Below are 18,322 nucleotides of genomic sequence, written 5' to 3' on the forward strand. Positions count from 1 at the left end.
TCCCTCTACACTGTCCCCATCAAACACTCCCCAGGACAGGTACAGCACGGGGGTTAGATACAGAGTAAAGCTCCCTCTACACTGTCCCCATCAAACACTCCCCAGGACAGGTACAGCACGGGGTTAGATACAGAGTAAAGCTCCCTCTACACTGTCCCCATCAAACACTCCCCAGGACAGGTACAGTACGGGGGTTAGATACAGAGTAAAGCTCCCTCTACATTGTCCCATCAAACACTCCACAGGACAGGTACAGTACGGGTGTTAGATACAGAGTAAAGCTCCCTCTACACTGTCCCCATCAAACACTCCCCAGGACAGGTACAGTACGGGGTTAGATACAGAGTAAAGCTCCCTCTACACTGTCCCCATCAAACACTCCCCAGGACAGGTACAGTACCGGGGTTAGATACAGAGTAAAGCTCCCTCTACACTGTCCCCATCAAACACTCCCCAGGACAGGTACAGCACGGGGTTAGATACAGAGTAAAGCTCCCTCTACACTGTCCCCATCAAACACTCCCCAGGACAGGTACAGCACGGGGGTTAGATACAGAGTAAAGCTCCCTCTACACTGTCCCCATCAAACACTCCCCAGGACAGGTACAGTACGGGGGTTAGATACAGAGTAAAGCTCCCTCTACACTGTCCCCATCAAACACTCCCCAGGACAGGTACAGCACGGGGGTTAGATACAGAGTAAAGCTCCCTCTACACTGTCCCCATCAAACACTCCCCAGGACAGGTACAGCACGGGGGTTAGATACAGAGTAAAGCTCCCTCTACACTGTCCCCATCAAACACTCCCAGGACAGGTACAGTACGGGGGTTAGATACAGAGTAAAGCTCCCTCTGCACTGTCCCCATCAAACACTCCCCAGGACAGGTACAGCACGGGGGTTAGATACAGAGTAAAGCTCCCTCTACACTGTCCCCATCAAACACTCCCAGGACAGGTACAGTACGGGGGTTAGATACAGAGTAAAGCTCCCTCTACACTGTCCCCATCAAACACTCCCCAGGACAGGTACAGCACGGGGGTTAGATACAGAGTAAAGCTCCCTCTACACTGTCCCCATCAAACACTCCCCAGGACAGGTACAGCACGGGGTTAGATACAGAGTAAAGCTCCCTCTACACTGTCCCCATCAAACACTCCCCAGGACAGGTACAGTACGGGGGTTAGATACAGAGTAAAGCTCCCTCTACATTGTCCCATCAAACACTCCACAGGACAGGTACAGTACGGGTGTTAGATACAGAGTAAAGCTCCCTCTACACTGTCCCCATCAAACACTCCCCAGGACAGGTACAGTACGGGGTTAGATACAGAGTAAAGCTCCCTCTACACTGTCCCCATCAAACACTCCCCAGGACAGGTACAGTACCGGGGTTAGATACAGAGTAAAGCTCCCTCTACACTGTCCCCATCAAACACTCCCCAGGACAGGTACAGTACGGGTGTTAGATACAGAGTAAAGCTCCCTCTACACTGTCCCCATCAAACACTCCCCAGGACAGGTACAGTACGGGGTTAGATACAGAGTAAAGCTCCCTCTACACTGTCCCCATCAAACACTCCCAGGACAGGTACAGCACAGGGGTTAGATACAGAGTAAAGCTCCCTCTACACTGTCCCCCATCAAACACTCCCCAGGACAGGTACAGTACGGGTGTTAGATACAGAGTAAAGCTCCCTCTACACTGTCCCCCATCAAACACTCCCCAGGACAGGTACAGTACGGGTGTTAGATACAGAGTAAAGCTCCCCTCTACACAGTCCCCATCAAACACTCCCCAGGACAGGTACAGTACGGGGGTTAGATACAGAGTAAAGCTCCCCTCTACACTGTCCCCATCAAACACTCCCAGGACAGGTACAGTACGGGGTTAGAAAGAAAAAAAAAGAAAAAAAAAACTGGGGATGACTGCTAATTGCGGCAACGAGTCTCAGCTGACAGTTGGAGGTTGCAGAGGTGGAGAGAGGAGCTGCGCTGAGCAAGGGAGAGCAGCTACAACTAAGCAGAGGTGAAACTTCAACAACAATCTCCATTAAAGAGAAGAAAGAGACATTTTTTGGAAACAAGGCTTTGTCTGGAGGTGGGTGCTGAACACCAGTAATTTACTTTGGACTGTTGGGGGAGGAACAAGTGGCTGGAACAACAAGGGGTGGGGCTGCCAATTCAACAGGAGTCTGTGCTGCTGCAAAAGCACACAGGGAAGCTCCCTCCCCACCCCAATTGCCAAGCCTGGGTCAGCTGAAGCTGCCCAGCTAAACAGACGGAAGGGGATAGATAGTGCCTGGGCAGCTTCAGCTGACCCAGGTGAAGACGACTCCCCCAACCACAAGACCAAGTTCAAAGACTGTTTTAAGTGTACTGTGTGCACCACCTCCAGAAACCAAGTCATCCCTTCCAGCCTGCCTTTGCCTCTCCTCTATTACCTCAGCCTCTCCACTAACCTGTTGTTTGTTTGCTTGTTTTTAATACATATTCAATATTTTCAGTGAATCGCTGATATTTGGTGGACAAGCCCACAATTTGGGGTGGGTTTAGCTCTTAGACCCATGGCAAGCCCTTCATCACCGGTGGCGGGGCCCTCTACTCCCGATGCAGCTGCAGCTTCTGTGGCTGCCCACGTGGCCCCGTCACTCTTTAAATTGCTAACATCCAGCCATGGGGTGAAGAACTATCCCCACCCCAACATGTCTATTGAGGCCTGCGTTAAGGCAATGGCCGTGGTTGTCGGCCCCTCGGCCATTGTTGCGGCCTCAAAGATGTATGGGAAGGCTGTGTTCTTTTTGAAGACCGAGCGGGCGGTGTCCCTGGCCCTGAGTAAAGGGCTCACTGTGGGGGGGACCTTCCTGCCAGTGGACCCTCTGGGGGCCACTGCGCATCGGATAATGTTGTCCAACATCCCACCCTTCATTCCCAGTGAGCTCCTCCTCCCCCACCTGCACCATCTGTGGGAGGTGAGGTCGGGGATCACCCCAGTCCGGCTTGGTCTGCGGGAACACAGCCTCCAACATGTCTACTCCTTCCGCCGCCAGTTATTTATGCAGCTGGCGCGGGAGGAGGACACGGATGGCCAATTTAATGTGGAGTTCCAGGGGACGGCCTACCGCGTCTTTTGGACCTCGGACGGGGCGCGGTGCCACGTCTGCAAGGGGGTGGGGCATGTTCGTAAGAACTGCCCCAATCTCCCGGCCGCCAGCTCCACCTCAGCTGTTTCGTTCCACAGCACCTCCTCACACTCCCCCCACACATCCAACAGACACCGCTCAGTCGGTTCCGGAGGCTGTGGTTTTCACAGCCTCCAGCGGGGAGGGGAGTGCCCGTCCGAGTGGAAAGAAGACACGGAGGCAAAAGAAACATCAAGAGGCGCGTCCCCTGGACACATTGAAACAACCCGAGTCTGAGCTCAGCCCAAAGCCCGTTCTCATGGAATCCACCTGTCCCAGGGCTGGGCTCAGGCCCAGGGTGACTAAAAAGGAGGGTGCGGAGGCCTCTGATGACATGGAGGTCTCTGAGCCTCTGCGCCCTAGTGGGAGAAAGAGAAGAAGGCACCCCTCCACAGAAATAACACAGGGCCCTGAGGCGCAGGGCCCATCTGTTGGAGGGGAGCTGTCTCCTGTTTCGGGTCCCCAGGTTTCCCCTACCGCCACCACCAAGGCTACAAAGTCCGGGGAGGAGCTCCCTATTCCTCAGGATGGAGGGGAGGGGAAGGCCCCGCTACATGAGGCCCCTACTGAAAGAGTAAGTGGGGTCCTGCTTGTGGTGGGGGAGCCTGAGGACGCCACCCATTCTGCCACTGCTACTGGGTCGGGTGCCCTGAGTGAAGGGGAGGGCGAGGCCCCAGAGGGTCGGCCCTCCCAGCCGGAGTCCACCACCAACCAGGAGACACCCGACCCGGTTATAACAGAGAATGCTGCCCCATCTGCTGGACCTGTGGGTGCTGGCGGAGCGGGAGATGGCCTCCTCTCTCCGCCTCCGGTCTCGGCTCCGGCTGGATTTCCGGAGTCGGGAACTTCTGTCTCCCCTGGACCACTCATTGGCCTGGGGACGGAGGTGGAGGGGGGTCCTGAACTGCTGGCGCCCACAGGCTCCAGTTTCACAGGAAAACCCAGAGAGGACTCCTCCGCCATCGATCCTGGGGGTGGGATCGTGACGGAGGCAGAACCAGCTGGCGCGGCCGGGATGTCCGCCCCACCGTGTGTGGTGGATGTGTCAGCCGCTGGCGGTGACGACCCGGAGGAGGATGGGGATTCGGTGCGGGGCACGGAGGATGATCTTGATTCCATCGCCAGTGAGGTGGTGGAGTCCCTCGTGCCTCCCACCGAATCTCCTCTCATCCCCACGGCGGAACTCCGGGATTTCCTCGCGGTTTGCAGGGGCTGCCGCAATAAGGTTCAGCTGGCCCTCGACCGTTGGTCGAATCTGGCGCTGATCATCCAGTCCGTCCGTACTGCCCTTAAGATAGCGGGCAAGCGCGCAGGCGTGAAACTGGTTGAGAGGCGCCGTTTTAATGTGTTCCTCAATGAGTTGCTGGGGGAGTGGAGGGCCAGGTGCACTTCCACTCCCTCCTCACAGTGAGGTGTTAGTGACGGGTTTTAAGTACCTTTGACATGAAGATAACCATAGCCAGCCTCAACATCAACGGCAGCAGGGGGTCTCACCGCAGATTTCACAATTTCTCAGTCCTTAGGGAAGAGAGATACGCGGTGAGCTTTCTGCAGGAAACCCACACCGTTCCGGGAGACGAAGCCACCTGGCTCCTGGAGTGGCAGGGTGGGGTCTACATGGGTCACCTCACCCCTATTTCTAGTGGGGTGGCTATCTTGTTGGCCCCGACTTTTCAACCGGAGATCTTGGGGGTCAAGGAGCTAGTGCCGGGCCGCTTGCTCCACCTCGCCGTTCGCCTGGGTAGCGTGCCGCTCCACTTTGTGAACGTGTACGCGCCCAGGCCCGGCACATTGCAAGCTCACTTCTTTGAAGAAGTGTCTGCTCTCTTGAGCTCCATCGATAGCGGCGAGTGCATCATCCTCAGGGGGGATTTTAACTGCACCCTCGAGGTGGGGGATCGCTCCGGTCCCCAGCGCGGCCAAGCGTCGGTGGAGAAGTTGAGGGGACTGATCAGCTCCCTTAACTTGGTGGACATCTGGCAGAATCTCCATCCCGACTCCAGCGCCTTCACGTGGAGGTCTGGAGGAGGAGGGTCCCGAATCGACCGCCTCTACATTTCGCAGGCGTACATCTCCCGCGTCTCGGCGGCCTCCATGCGGCTGGTGCTGTGCTCGGACCACCTGGTATGGGCGGAGTTTACTCCGCTCCGCAGGCGGGCGAGGTCCGCGTACTGGCACTTTAACAACCGGCTGCTGGAGGACAAGCGATTTCGGGACTCGTTCTGTCGATTCTGGACCGACTGGAGAAGGAAGCAGGGGGGCTTCCCCTCCTTGAAGCTATGGTGGGATGTGGGCAAGACTCACATCCGCGTCTTCTGTCAGGAGTACACGAAGGGGTCGACCAAGAGGCGGGAAGCCGAGATCGGGCGCCTTGAGAGGGAGGTGCTCGACTTGGAGTCCCGCCTCGGTAATGCCGTCGTGGACCCGGCCCTGTGGCAGGCGTACAAAGAGAAGAAGGGCGCGCTGAGGGACCTGCAGCTCATAGGGTCCCAAGGCGCGTACGTGAGGTCGAGGATCCAGATCCTGGAAGATTTGGACCGCGCCTCACCCTTCTTCTACTCGCTGGAAAAATGGCGGGGGGTCCGTAAGCAGCTCGTCGAGCTGCTGGCCGACGACGGATCCTCCATCACGGATCCGGAGGGAATGGGCCTCCTGGTCCAAACTTATTATAGTGCGTTGTTCTCTCCGGATCCGTCCAGCGAGTATGCGCGCAGAGTTTTGTGGGAGGACCTGCCGCAGGTCAGCCCAGAGGGCGCCGAAGGATTGGAGGCTCCGCTCACGTTGGTGGAGCTGACTGGCGCCCTCCACCAGCTCTCAAGGGGCAAATCCCCAGGGCTGGATGGGTTGACCGTGAAGTTCCTCAGGGCGTTCTGGGATGTCCTGGGGGACGATTACGCACGGGTCCTGGGGGAAAGCCTGGTGACCGGGGAGATGCCCCTCTCGTGGCGCAGGGCGGTCATCGTCCTGCTGCCGAAGAGGGGCGATCTCCGCCTGCTTAAAAACTGGCGTCCGGTCTCCCTCCTCAGCACGGATTATAAGATCTTTGCCCGGGCTATGTCTACCCGCCTGGGCTCCGTGCTGGCCCACATGATCCACCCCGACCAGTCCTACACAGTCCCGGGCCGGTCCATCCAGGACAACATCCACCTGGTCAGGGACCTGATCCATCTTTCCCAGAGGACTGGTCAGTCGGTCGCCTTTCTCTCCCTCGATCAGGAGAAGGCGTTCGACAGGGTGGATCACGAATACCTTTTCGGGACTCTGCGCGCTTTCGGACTCCAGCCGCATTTCGTGGCCCGGGTCCGACTTTTATACGCCGCCCCAGAGTGTCTAGTCAAAGTTAACGGGTCCTTGACGGCACCCCTTCGCTTTGGGAGAGGAGTGCGTCAGGGGTGCCCCATGTCCGGCCAATTGTATACCATCTGCGTGGAGCCCTTCCTGTGCCTGCTTCGCAGGAGGTTGACGGAATTGGCTCTGCGCGAGCCAGCCATGCGGGTCATCCTCTCGGCTTACGCCGACGACGTGCTCGTCGCGATCACAGATCCCGTTGACTTGCGGAGGATGCGCGACTGCCAGCAGACCTTTTCTGCCGCGTCCTCCACGAGGATCAATTGGGAGAAATGTTCCGGACTCCTGGTGGGTCAGTGGCGGGTGGACTCCCTGCCGGAGGAGATGATACCTTTTGCGTGGAGCACCACGCACCTCCTCTATCTGGGAGTCCACCTTAGCCCCGCTGAGGAAGCCTGGCCGGCAAACTGGCAAGAGTTGGAGGCGAAAGTCACCGCTCGGCTGGGGCGCTGGACAGGACTGCTCCGAGTGCTTTCCTACAGGGGCCGAGCGCTGGTCATAAACCAACTGTGGCCTCCATGCTGTGGTACCGGTTGGTCACTTTGGCCCCGCCCCCAGTATTTGCCACCAAGATCCAGAAGAAACTTGTCGATTTCTTCTGGGGCAAGAGGAAACACTGGGTCTCTGCCGCGGTCCTGAGTCTCCCGAAAAGGAGGGCGGCCAGTCGCTGGTGTGCGTCCGCACCCAGGCTGTGACTCTCCGCCTTCGGACCCTGCAGACATACCTGTACGTCGAGCGTCCTCCCAGATGGTGTGCGCTGGCGACGTATTTTTTCCGCCAGTGTCACTGCCTTCAAGACGACACGCAGCTCCCGGTGGAGTCCGTTAGCCGCGCCTCTCTGAGAAAGTTGCCTGTCTTTTACCGAGATCTATTCCGAGTCTGGAACATGGTCGCCTCCAGTCAGGGCGCTCCCCCACCGGCGGAGGAGAGCGCCTCGGCTGTCCGGGCGGCTGACTCCAGGGACAGTCCGGCGGGCGGAGGAGTAGCCAAAACTCCCGGGACGCCCCTCACTGCGGGTGGCGAGGGGGCTCGGGAGTGCGGAGCGAAACCCTCCTCGGGAGCCAGTCCCGCACAACCCGAGCCGCCTCTCGGAAATGCCCTCCGTGCCATTCCAATCGGCGTGGAGGGGTTTCCTGCATGGGCTGCTCCTGCACACTCTTCACTTCCTCGCCCTCGTCAGCCGGCCGGACACGCCCTGGCGGTCCGCGTTGCCATCTGGCGGCGAGGGGAAACCCCGATGGAGGTCTCTCTACGCGGGAGTCTTCCCCCTTTACATCAGGGACCTGGGGTGGAGGGTGCTGCACAGAGCAGTCCCATGCAATAGGCTTTTAAGTAGGTTCACGGACTCCCAGGCCACCTGTACTTTCTGCGGCCTGGACGAGTCCGTGTTCCACGTATATACGGAGTGTGCGAGGTTGCAGCCCCTATTTGAGTATCTGAAGGGGCTGCTCCTCAAATTCTGGCTGCACTTCAGTCCCACGCTCCTGATCTTTGGGCACCCGGTGCGGAGGGGCTTGGGCCGGGAAGAGGATCTCCTCGTCGGTCTGCTCCTGGGCCTGGCCAAGGTGGCAATTCACAGGTCCAGGTTGCGGGCCGTCGGGGGGTCCGTCCTCCCCGTTTGCCTGCCCCTCTTCCGCGGTTACGTTCGCGCCCGGGTGTCCCTGGAGAAGCAGCTTGAGGCCTTCCGCGACCGGTGGGCACCGCAGGGACTGGAGTGCATCGTCGACGCCGAGAATGGCATTTTGAGTTTTTTGTTTATTTATCTGGTTTTAATAAAGTTCTTTTAAAACTGTAAATATGTATGTAAAGGCGGGCCTGAGGAATAAAGGCCCCCTCGACGTGAAAAATATAAAAGGGGCCTGGGGGAAAAAGGCCATCTAAAAAAAAATGGAGTTCTGAGGAAAGGTCACAAAGCTGAAACATTAACTGGGTTCCACTCTCCACAGACGCTGAGTATTTTCAGCATGTTCTATTTTTTTTCAGGTGCAGGCTGAATGAGATGCAGAGTAAAGCAACCCGAAAACAGTACGCCAGGCGTGAGAAGTGTGAATATTTTCAGTGGAAACTCTTAGGAGCTCTGTCCTCCCTGGGGACATCAGTAAAGGATGACAACAGAGCGAGGGGATACGTGCAAATACTGAGCGATCGCCCACGAGCACGAACCAATGTCAACTTTACACTACACTGTCGCAAAAGACCACTTTACCCCAAAATCAACAGGGGGGGCGGGGGATGGAAACGACTCCTCATGATAACTGGACAGAAATCCAGCACAAATTCAAAAAAGTTGGAAGGTCCTGTGAAGAAAAGAGACCCTACTTTCTAATTATCAGGCAGGGATAGGCAGTCAAACAGCACAGCGGACGGTGAGGGTACACAGGACAGCACCCGTCACTAATGTACGCCAGTGTTATACAGTGACAGACCTGTCCCCACCAGTACTGTACCCCAGTGTTATACAGTGACAGACCTGTCCCCACCAGTACTGTACCCTAGTGTTATACAGTGACAGACCTGTCCCCACCAGTACTGTACCCTAGTGTTATACAGTGACAGACCTGTCCCCATCAGTACTGTACCCCAGTGTTATACAGTGACAGACCTGTCCCCACCAGTACTGTACCCCAGTGTTATACAGTGACAGACCTGTCCCCACCAGTACTGTACCCTAGTGTTATACAGTGACAGACCCGTTCCCACCAGTACTGTACCCCAGTGTTATACAGTGACAGACCTGTCCCCACCAGGACTGTACCCTAGTGTTATACAGTGACAGACCTGTCCCCACCAGTACTGTACCCTAGTGTTATACAGTGACAGACCTGTCCCCACCAGGACTGTACCCTAGTGTTATACAGTGACAGACCTGTCCCCACCAGGACTGTACCCTAGTGTTATACAGTGACAGACCTGTCCCCACCAGTACTGTACCCCAGTGTTATACAGTGACAGACCTGTCCCCACCAGGACTGTACCCTAGTGTTATACAGTGACAGACCTGTCCCCACCAGTACTGTACCTCAGTGTTATACAGTGACAGACCTGTCCCCACCAGGACTGTGCCCCAGTGTTATACAGTGACAGACCTGTCCCCACCAGTACTGTACCTCAGTGTTATACAGTGACAGACCCGTCCCCACCAGTACTGTACCCCAGTGTTATACAGTGACAGACCTGTCCCCACCAGTACTGTACCCCAGTGTTATACAGTGACAGACCTGTCCCCACCAGTACTGTGCCCCAGTGTTATACAGTGACAGACCTGTCCCCACCAGTACTGTACCCCAGTGTTACACAGTGACAGACCTGTCCCCACCAGTACTGTACCCTAGTGTTATACAGTGACAGACCTGTCCCCACCAGTACTGTACCTCAGTGTTATACAGTGACAGACCTGTCCCCACCAGTACTGTACCCTAGTGTTATACAGTGACAGACCTGTCCCCACCAGGACTGTGCCCCAGTGTTATACAGTGACAGACCTGTCCCCACCAGTACTGTACCTCAGTGTTATACAGTGACAGACCCGTCCCCACCAGTACTGTACCCCAGTGTTATACAGTGACAGACCTGTCCCCACCAGTACTGTACCCCAGTGTTATACAGTGACAGACCTGTCCCCACCAGTACTGTGCCCCAGTGTTATACAGTGACAGACCTGTCCCCACCAGTACTGTACCCCAGTGTTACACAGTGACAGACCTGTCCCCACCAGTACTGTACCCTAGTGTTATACAGTGACAGACCTGTCCCCACCAGTACTGTACCCTAGTGTTATACAGTGACAGACCCATCCCCACCAGTACTGTACCCTAGTGTTATACAGTGACAGACCTGTCCCCATCAGTACTGTACCCTAGTGTTATACAGTGACAGACCTGTCCCCACCAGTACTGTACCCTAGTGTTATACAGTGACAGACCCATCCCCACCAGTACTGTATCCTAGTGTTATACAGTGACAGACCTGTCCCCACCAGTACTGTACCCTAGTGTTATACAGTGACAGACCTGTCCCCATCAGTACTGTACCCCAGTGTTATACAGTGACAGACCTGTCCTCACCAGTACTGTACCCCAGCGTTATACAGTGACAGACCTGCCCCACCAGTACTGTACCCCAGTGTTATACAGTGACAGACCTGTCCCCACCAGTACTGTACCCCAGTGTTATACAGTGACAGACCTGTCCCCACCAGTACTGTACCCTAGTGTTATACAGTGACAGACCTGTCCCCATCAGTACTGTACCCCAGTGTTATACAGTGACAGACCTGTCCTCACCAGTACTGTACCCCAGCGTTATACAGTGACAGACCTGCCCCACCAGTACTGTACCCCAGTGTTATACAGTGACAGACCTGTCCCCACCAGTACTGTACCCCAGTGTTATACAGTGACAGACCTGTCCCCATCAGTACTGTACCTCAGTGTTATACAGTGACAGACCTGTCCCCACCAGTACTGTACCTCAGTGTTATACAGTGACAGACCTGTCCCCACCAGTACTGTACCCCAGTGTTATACAGTGACAGACCTGTCCCCACCAGTACTGTACCCAAGTGTTATACAGTGACAGACCTGTCCCCACCAGTACTGTACCTCAGTGTTATACAGTGACAGACCTGTCCCCATCAGTACTGTACCCCAGTGTTATACAGTGACAGACCTGTCCCCACCAGTACTGTACCCTAGTGTTACACAGTGACAGACCTGTCCCCACCAGTACTGTACCCTAGTGTTATACAGTGACAGACCTGTCTCCACCAGTACTGTACCCTAGTGTTATACAGTGACAGACCTGTCCCCATCAGTACTGTACCCTAGTGTTATACAGTGACAGACCTGTCCCCACCAGTACTGTACCCTAGTGTTATACAGTGACAGACCTGTCTCCACCAGTACTGTACCCTAGTGTTATACAGTGACAGACCTGTCTCCACCAGTACTGTACCCCAGTGTTATACAGTGACAGACCTGTCCCCATCAGTACTGTGCCCCAGTGTTATACAGTGACAGACATGTCCCCACCAGTACTGTACCACAGTGTTATACAGTGACAGACCTGTCCCCACCAGTACTGTACCCCAGTGTGACACAGTGACAGACCTGTCCCCATCAGTACTGTACCCCAGTGTTATACAGTGACAGACCTGTCCCCACCAGTACTGTACCCCAGTGTGACACAGTGACAGACCTGTCCCCATCAGTACTGTACCCTAGTGTTATACAGTGACAGACCTGTCCCCACCAGTACTGTACCCTAGTGTTATACAGTGACAGACCTGTCCCCACCAGTACTGTACCCTAGTGTTATACAGTGACAGACCTGTCTCCACCAGTACTGTACCCCAGTGTTATACAGTGACAGACCTGTCCCCACCAGTACTGTACCCCAGTGTTATACAGTGACAGACCTGTCCCCACCAGTACTGTACCCTAGTGTTATACAGTGACAGACCTGTCTCCACCAGTACTGTACCCCAGTGTTATACAGTGACAGACCTGTCCCCACCAGTACTGTACCCCAGTGTTATACAGTGACAGACCTGTCCCCACCAGTACTGTACCCTAGTGTTATACAGTGACAGACCTGTCTCCACCAGTACTGTACCCCAGTGTTACACAGTGACAGACCTGTCCCCACCAGTACTGTACCCTAGTGTTATACAGTGACAGACCTGTCCCCACCAGTACTGTACCTCAGTGTTATACAGTGACAGACCTGTCCCCACCAGTACTGTACCCCAGTGTTATACAGTGACAGACCTGTCCCCACCAGTACTGTACCCCAGTGTTATACAGTGACAGACCTGTCCCCACCAGTACTGTACCCCAGTGTTACACAGTGACAGACCTGTCCCCACCAGTACTGTACCCCAGTGTTACACAGTGACAGACCTGTCCCCACCAGTACTGTACCCCAGTGTTATACAGTGACAGACCTGTCTCCACCAGTACTGTACCCCAGTGTTACACAGTGACAGACCTGTCCCCACCAGTACTGTACCCCAGTGTTACACAGTGACAGACCTGTCCCCACCAGTACTGTACCCCAGTGTTATACAGTGACAGACCTGTCCCCACCAGTACTGTACCCCAGTGTTACACAGTGACAGACCTGTCCCCACCAGTACTGTACCCCAGTGTTATACAGTGACAGACCTGTCTCCACCAGTACTGTACCCCAGTGTTACACAGTGACAGACCTGTCCCCACCAGTACTGTACCCCAGTGTTATACAGTGACAGACCTGTCCCCACCAGTACTGTACCCCAGTGTGACACAGTGACAGACCTGTCCCCATCAGTACTGTACCCCAGTGTTATACAGTGACAGACCTGTCCCCACCAGTACTGTACCCCAGTGTTATACAGTGACAGACCTGTCCCCATCAGTACTGTACCCCAGTGTTACACAGTGACAGACCTGTCCCCATCAGTACTGTACCCCAGTGTTATACAGTGACAGACCTGTCCCCACCAGTACTGTACCCTAGTGTTATACAGTGACAGACCTGTCCCCACCAGTACTGTACCCCAGTGTTACACAGTGACAGACCTGTCCCCATCAGTACTGTACCCCAGTGTTATACAGTGACAGACCTGTCCCCACCAGTACTGTACCCCAGTGTTATACACTGACAGACCTGTCCCCACCAGTACTTTACCCCAGTGTTCTTCAGTGACAGACCTGTCCCCACCAGTACTGTACCCCAGTGTTGCACAGTGACAGACCTGTCCCCACCAGGACTGTACCCCAGTGTTATACAGTGACAGACCTGTCCTCACCAGTACTGTACCCCAGCGTTATACAGTGACAGACCTGCCCCACCAGTACTGTACCACAGTGTTATACAGTGACAGACCTCTCCCCACCAGTACTGTCCCCCAGTGTTATACAGTGACAGACCTGTCCCCACCAGTACTGTACCCCAGTGTTATAGAGTAACAGACCTGTCCCCACCAGTACTGTACCCAAGTGTTACACAGTGACAGACCTGTCCCCACCAGTACGTACCCCAGTGTTCTACAGTGACAGACCTGTCCCCACCAGCACTGTACCCCAGCGTTACACAGTGACAGACCTGCCCCACCAGTACTGTACCACAGTGTTATACAGTGACAGACCTGTCCCCACCAGTACTGTACACCAGTGTTATACAGTGACAGACCTGTCCCTACCAGTCCTGTACCCCAGTGTTATACAGTGACAGACCTGTCCCCACCAGTACTGTACCCCAGTGTGATAGTGACAGACCTGTCCTCACCAGTACTGTACCCCAGTGTTATACAGTGACAGACCTGTCCCCACCAGTACTTTACCCCAGTGTTAGACAGTGACAGACCTGTCCCCACCAGTACTGTATCCCAGTGTTATACAGTGACAGACCTGTCCCCACCAGTACTGTACCCCAGTGTGATAGTGACAGACCTGTCCTCACCAGTACTGTACCCCAGTGTTATACAGTGACAGACCTGTCCCCACCAGTACTTTACCCCAGTGTTAGACAGTGACAGACCTGTCCCCACCAGTACTGTACTCCAGTGTTTTACAGTGACAGACCTGCCCCACCAGTACTGTACCGCAGTGGTATACAGTGACAGACCTGTCCCCACCAGTACTGTTCCCCAGTATTATACAGTGACAGACCTGTCCCCACCAGTACTGTACCCCAGTGTTCTTCAGTGACAGACCTGTCCCCACCAGTACTGTACCCCAGTGTTATACAGTGACAGACCTGTCCCCACCAGTACTGTACCCCAGTGTTACACAGTGACAGACCTGTCCCCACCAGGACTGTACCCCAGTGTTCTACAGTGACAGACCTGTCCTCACCAGTACTGTACCCCAGCGTTATACAGTGACAGACCTGCCCCACCAGTACTGTACCACAGTGTTATACAGTGACAGACCTCTCCCCACCAGTACTGTCCCCCAGTGTTATACAGTGACAGACCTGTCCCCACCAGTACTGTAACCCAGTGTTATACAGTGACAGACCTGTCCCCACCAGTATTGTACCCCAGTGTTATACAGTGACATACCTGTCCCCACCAGTACTGTACCCCAGTGTTGTACAGTGACAGACCTGTACCCACCAGTACTGTACCCCAGTGTTATAAAGTGGCAGACCTGTCCCCACCAGTACTGTACCCCAGTGATACACAGTGACAGACCTGTCCCCACCGGTACTTTACCCCAGTGTTATACAGTGACAGACCTGTAACCACCAGTACTGTACCCCAGTGTTATACAGTGACATACGTGACCCCATCAGTACTGTACCCCAGTGTTATACAATGACAGACTTGTCCCCACCAGTACTGTACGCCAGTGTTATACAGTGACAGACCTGTCCCCACCAGTACTGTACCACAGTGTTATACAGTGACAGACCTGTCCCCACCATTACTGTACCCCAGTGTTATACAGTGACAGACCTGTCCCCACCAGTACTGTATCCCAGTGTTATACAGTGACAGACCTGTCCCCACCAGTACTGTACCACAGTGTGATAGTGACAGACCTGTCCTCACCAGTACTGTACCCCAGTGTTATACAGTGACAGACCTGTCCCCACCAGTACTTTACCCCAGTGTTAGACAGTGACAGACCTGTCCCCACCAGTACTGTACTCCAGTGTTTTACAGTGACAGACCTGCCCCACCAGTACTGTACCGCAGTGGTATACAGTGACAGACCTGTCCCCACCAGTACTGTTCCCCAGTGTTATACAGTGACATACCTGTCCCCACCAGTACTGTACCCCAGTGTTATACAGTGACAGACCTGTCCCCACCAGCACCGTACCCCAGTGTTATATAGAGACAGACCTGTCCCCACCACTACTGTACACAAGTGTTATACAGTGACAGACCTGTACCCACCAGTACTGTACCCCAGTGTTATAAAGTGACAGACCTGTCCCCACCAGTACTGTACCCCAGTGTTACACAGTGACAGACCTGTCCGCACCAGGACTGTACCCCAGTGTTATACAGTGACAGACCTGTCCCCACCAGTACTGTACCCCAGTGTTATACAGTGACAGACATGTCCCCACCAGTACTGTACCCCAGCGTTATACAGTGACAGACCTGTCCTCACCATTACTGTACCCCAGTGTTATACAGTAACGGACCTGTCCCCACCGGTACTGCACTCCAGTGTTTTACAGTGACAGACCTGTCCCCACCAGTCCTGTACCCCAGTGTTTTACAATGACAGACCTGTCCCCACCAGTACTGTACCCAGTGTTTACAGTGACAGCCCCCCCCCCCAGTACTGGACCCCAGTGTTATACAGTGACAGACCTGTCCCCACCAGTACTGTACCCCAGTGTTATACAGTGACAGACCTGTCCCCACCAGTACTGTACCCCAGCGTTATACAGTGACAGACCTGTCCCCACCAGTACTGTACACCAGTGTTATACAGTGACAGACCTGTCCCCACCAGTACAGTACCCCAGTGTTATACAGTGACAGACCTGTCCCCAGCAGTACTGTACCCCAGTGTGATAGTGACAGACCTGTCCTCACCAGTACTGTCCCCCAGTGTTATACAGTGACAGACCAGTCCCCACCAGTACTGTACCCCAGTGTGATAGTGACAGACCTGTCCCCACCAGTACTTTACCCCAGTGTTAGACAGTGACAGACCTGTCCCCACCAGTACTGTACTCCAGTGTTTTACAGTGACAGACCTGCCCCACCAGTACTGTACCGCAGTGGTATACAGTGACAGACCTGTCCCCACCAGTACTGTTCCAAAGTATTATACAGTGACAGACCTGTCCCCACCAGTACTGTACCCCAGTGTTCTTCAGTGACAGACCTGTCCCCACCAGTACTGTACCCCAGTGTTACACAGTGACAGACCTGTCCCCACCAGTACTGTACCCCAGTGTTCTTCAGTGACAGACCTGTCCCCACCAGTAATGTACCCCAGTGTTATACAGTGACAGACCTGTCCCCACCAGTAATGTACCCCAGTGTTGCACAGTGACAGACCTGTCCCCACCAGGACTGTACCCCAGTGTTCTACAGTGACAGACCTGTCCTCACCAGTACTGTACCCCAGCGTTATACAGTGACAGACCTGCCCCACCAGTACTGTACCACAGTGTTATACAGTGACAGACCTCTCCCCACCAGTACTGTCCCCCAGTGTTATACAGTGACAGACCTGTCCCCACCAGTACTGTACCCCAGTGTTATAGAGTAACAGACCTGTCCCCACCAGTACTGTACCCCAGTGTTACACAGTGACAGACCTGTCCCCACCAGTACTGTACCCCAGTGTTATACAGTGACAGACCTGTCCCCACCAGTCCTGTACCCCAGTGTTCTACAGTGACAGACCTGTCCCCACCAGCACTGTACCCCAGCGTTACACAGTGACAGACCTGCCCCACCAGTACTGTACCACAGTGTTATACAGTGACAGACCTCTCCCCACCAGTACTGTCCCCCAGTGTTATACAGTGACAGACCTGTCCCCACCAGTACTGTAACCCAGTGTTCTACAGTGACAGACCTGTCCCCACCAGTACTGTACCCCAGTGTTATACAGTGACAGACCTGTCCCCACCAGCACTGTACCCCAGTGTTATATAGAGACAGACCTGTCCCCACCACTACTGTACACAAGTGTTATACAGTGACAGACCTGTACCCACCAGTGCTGTACCCCAGTGTTACACAGTGACAGACCTGTCCCCACCGGTACTTTACCCCAGTGTTATACAGTGACAGACCTGTAACCACCAGTACTGTACCCCAGTGTTATACAGTGACATACGTGACCCCATCAGTACTGTACCCCAGTGTTATACAATGACAGACTTGTCCCCACCAGTACTGTACGCCAGTGTTATACAGTGACCGACCTGTCCCCACCAGTACTGTACCACAGTGTTATACAGTGACAGACCTGTCCCCACCATTACTGTACCCCAGTGTTATACAGTGACAGACCTGTCCCCACCAGTACTGTATCCCAGTGTTATAGAGTGACAGACCTGTCCCCACCAGTACTGTACTCCAGTGTTTTACAGTGACAGACCTGTTCCCACCAGTACTGTACCCCAGTGCTTTCCAGTGACAGACCTGCCCCACCAGTACTGTACCGCAGTGGTATACAGTGACAGACCTCTCCCCACCAGTACTGTTCCCCAGTGTTATACAGTGACAGACCTGTCCCCACCAGTACTGTACCCCAGTGTTATACAGTGACAAACCTGTCCCCACCAGTACTGTACTCCAGTGTTATACAGTGACAGACCTGTCCCCACCAGTACTGTACCCCAGTGTTATACAGTAACAGACCTGTCCCCACCAGTACTGTACCCCAGTGTTACACAGTGACAGACCTGTCCCCACCAGTACTGTACTCCAGTGTTTTACAGTGACAGACCTGCCCCACCAGTACTGTACTCCAGTGTTATACAGTGACAGACCTGTCCCCACCAGTACTGTACCCCAGTGTTATACAGTGACAGACCTGTCCCCACCAGTACTGTACCCCAGTGTTACACAGTGACAGACCTGTCCCCACCAGGACTGCACCCCAGTGTTGTACAGTGACAGACCTGTCCCCACCAGTACTGTACCCCAGTGTTCCACAGTGACATTTCTGTCCTCACCAGTACTGTACCCCAGCGTTATACAGTGACAGACCTGCCCCACCAGTACTGTACCACAGTGTTATACAGTGACAGACCTCTCCCCACCAGTACTGTCCCCCAGTGTTATACAGTGACAGACCTGTCCCCACCAGTACTGTAACC

The sequence above is a fragment of the Heterodontus francisci genome, unplaced genomic scaffold (assembly GCF_036365525.1).
Source record: "Heterodontus francisci isolate sHetFra1 unplaced genomic scaffold, sHetFra1.hap1 HAP1_SCAFFOLD_732, whole genome shotgun sequence".
Taxonomy (NCBI): Eukaryota; Metazoa; Chordata; class Chondrichthyes; order Heterodontiformes; family Heterodontidae; genus Heterodontus; species Heterodontus francisci.